This window comes from Pinus tabuliformis, chromosome 7, assembly GCF_031772625.1.
Source record: "Pinus tabuliformis cultivar Carrire ecotype Pingquan chromosome 7, CPIR1, whole genome shotgun sequence".
NCBI lineage: Eukaryota > Viridiplantae > Streptophyta > Pinopsida > Pinales > Pinaceae > Pinus > Pinus tabuliformis.
Window position 1 is genome coordinate 1,744,536,953 of NC_142293.1, and position 3,622 is coordinate 1,744,540,574.

A 3,622-nucleotide genomic window follows, 5' to 3' on the forward strand; every position below is an offset into this window, starting at 1 on the left:
ATTGCAGCTCAGAAAATTCCATACAGTTCTAAAGCTCCCAGAAACCGCGAACCATTGAAACCGGTTTCCCAATTCTTAAGAGTGATTCCTATATAACATAACATTTATAATTATACAAATATACATTAAAAATTCAAAAGAGAAATTAAAAGTATTATTGAAATACTATTGGATATATCCAAAATGAGTTATCAGAATTAGTTAATTACTTAATAAGTGTAAGCGTCATCCCAGGTTGGGGTTGGATTTTCCTGTGAAAAAATATATATATAAATTATTTATATTTTTAATTTAATAAAATAAATAAATTTGAAAAACATAAATTTTTTTATATTTACGCCGTAAGGCGTTCCCCTCTGAAACCAACTCTCCTCTGAGATTACGTGTCCATTTGTGAGCGGTTGATTTAATGGTTAGACGATTAAAATGGTTTGAGCCGTCGGATTGATTCCACCGAAAGGTTATCAACTGCTTCCCTTACTCGCCTGCTTCGTTATAAATTCTAACTTTACTCGCCTGCCATTCCATATTAATTCCTTTGTGAAATCCATTGATGAAACCTGTTGCATGCAGGCATTGAAACGAAAGTGGAATTGGGTTCGGATTGATTCCACCGAAACGTTATGAAGCTTACCTCGGGACCACTGTTAAGAATGCTGTGGTCACTGTTCCTGCACACTTCAATGATTCTCAAAGGCAGGCAACCAATGACGCAGGGGCAATCTCCGATTTGAATGTTATGAGAATCATCAATGAGCCCACTGCTGCTGCTGCTATTGCCTCAATGTCAATTCATCAAGAGAGTTGGACTCATTTGTTACATGGAAAACTTCCCTGAATGGGACTGTGCGTAAACCAGGGTTTGGCTCACATTTGAGATCCGTTGGGAACCTCAAGAACTCTAGGCTAACGGCCGCCCAAATCAACACATATGCTTTGATCTCTGCAGCTGCAGAGAAGGTAAAGAAACTTTAATCTGAGCAGAATTCATGTTTTCAATCTGTACTTTAATTTGAGCATAATTCATGTTGTCAATCTGTTTTTTCTTTTGGCGAAATTGAGTATTTCTTAACAAGAAACTAATTAAATAATCACCTAAATTGGGGAAAACTGATTTAGCTAACCCTTCACTTCTTTTCAGAAGTTTTTTTTCGTTTTTTCAAATCTGATTTAGGTTCTGATATATTATTTTTTCCTAGGCTTGGCGGAAGGCTTTGAGAGGGGCTACGAAATGCTTGATGGGGAGGCACGTAGTGCAACCAGCTCGCCTGCGCAAGGAGCTTCTGTGAGGAGAAGAGAGGATCTTTATTTTTCATAGCTCAATAAGGGGTTTTGTTTGAATGTGTTCGGTTTGGCTGACTCTGCTACCGACCGCAAGCAACACACAAAGCCTGCATTGCCTTTTAGTTAGCGTTTCTGGTTCTCTCCTCTGTATATATAAATATACTTTCTTCACAGGAGTTCAGAGTTCGAATCCAATAAGGCTCTGCAAGGAAAGCCGCTTTCCAGGTTTTGCTATGAAACTTTTTTTGTAAGGTTTTATAACGTTCATCACTGCGTCTTTGTTGCTCCTTCATTATGGTGATACTTTGTAACTTGCCAAGTGAAACGTGTCAATGAAGAGATCTAACACTCATTATGTCAAGAATGCATATTTATTTCCTGGGCATACTCTTCTGACTGCTCACTGCCAAGTTTCTTTATCTATTTTTTAAAACATTTTCAGTGGCAAACTGATATGGAAATAATGTGCTTATATTGAAGTTTACTGGTTAGACAGGGCATAGCTAAGATAATGACTTGATGTTTTGTTTGAGACAGGGCATAGTTAATGCAATGACTTAACTTCAAACTTGAATATTGCTGCAATGTCAACAAACCATAAACGTTTTACCACTGTTAATCATTGTCAGTGTCAATTATACTGGGTTTAGATTTCTAAATCTAGAAGTTGAATGTGTTCAATTTCTTAATAAAACCTTTAATGATTTCCTAATGTCAATATAAATTAATAGATCTGTGATTAAAATACTTTCCAATCTCAATATTGGTTGATAAATCTATACCAAGTTTTGGTAAACCCTCAAAAGTGGTCTTCAATTGATTTTTTTTAAATTTCCTTCACCTCTGGCTCTTATATTAAGAATACAGAGTCCTCCTCCTTTAATTTATGGCAGTTTTAGTCACTTTTTAAAAAGCAAACCCTTTTCGAAGAAAGAGGTTATTAGTAAAAGATTTCACTCAGGCATAAATATATATTGATATTGTTATTTTTTGTTTGGCACATCTTATGTATTAATAGATCTCTCCACAATTTTAGCATACTGTATTTTGAACTTTATCAATTTTACATCGTTGACTTTCCAAAATGTATCAATTACTTATTTTTATCAGGTTGTTCCATATGGTTGATTGGTTTATCAGGTTGTTCCATATGATTGATTGGTTTGTAATTTTGTTTATTTATTTGAAAAATATTCCTGTTTTATATAATTAATATATTTTATTTAATTTATCTAAAATATTATAAAATTAAATTTTCATATTATTATTATTTGAATTTGTATGATGAATTTTAGATTTAGATGTTTGGTGTTGGTTAAATAATTTAATTGTATATTTTGAGAGTCAAAAAGTTGAAGCTAAAAGAAGTTAAAGGCCAATTTTTTTTATGTATGTAATAATTCCGAATTAGTGAGATATTTTCATTTGTCTCATGGTTTTCTTATCATTACGTCGTAAGGCGTTCCCTCTGAGAAAGACATCCCTAAAATGTGACGTGTGCGATCCTGAGCCATTGATTTTGTGTGTTAGATGATTGGAGTGTTTTCTGCCGTTCGTTTAATCTGTTTTTTCATAGAAAAATAATTTTTTTCCCATGGTAATGGGCCATGAAAGGCTAGGCCTGCCATGCTGGCAATGAGACTCTACAACCCGAACTCAGGATCGAAAATCGGAACAGGGCATAGCAACAGGAAAGGCGATGCACAGCACAAATTTTCCACACGGAAGCATTCCTGCTGGCCATGAAAGTCATCGCAGAGACTGCCTGCTGGCGATGAGACTCTTCGGCTAGCGATGAGACTCTTCGCAGAGACTCTTCATGTCTTTCTTCCCTGCATGCATAGCCTTGTGCAGATAATGATAAGGTGTATGTACTCTGTTTTTATGACATTTTTGATAGCTCCTGGCCCAATTTCGTAAGTTAACTCCCTCTCTGCGTTCGATCGCTCTCGGCCCAATTTCGTAATTTAACTCCCTCTCTGCGTTCTGTGTGTGAGAGTGTCAATATGGCGAGGGAGCAGCGATTGGAATCGATCTGGGGACGACGTACTCGTGTGTGGGAGTGTGGCAGCACGTCAGGGTGGAAATCATCACCAATGATCAGTGGAATCGAACCACTCCCTCCTATGTCGCTTTTACTGATACAGAGCGTCTCATCGGAGATGCTGCAAAGAACCAGGTCGCCATGAACCCTATCAACACTGTTTTCGATTAGTAATCTCTGTCACTCTTTTGAGGGAGTTTATTCCACTGCTTATTTCTGTATATGTGATTCAGTTGTTGTATATTAATTCCCCTTTCATTCTCGAATATGAACCAGGATGGACATAATTCAACT

At 36.5% G+C, this 3,622-nt stretch overlaps 1 long non-coding RNA gene across 1 annotated transcript; it reads left to right on the forward strand.

Annotated features, from left to right (window-relative positions):
* Positions 1–821: 821 nt before the first annotated feature.
* Positions 822–1,455, forward strand: LOC149255307 (uncharacterized). The gene is made up of 2 exons (XR_016266355.1): positions 822–960; positions 1,200–1,455. It is a non-coding gene; the product is annotated as an uncharacterized LOC149255307 (long non-coding RNA).
* Positions 1,456–3,622: the final 2,167 nt, after the last annotated feature.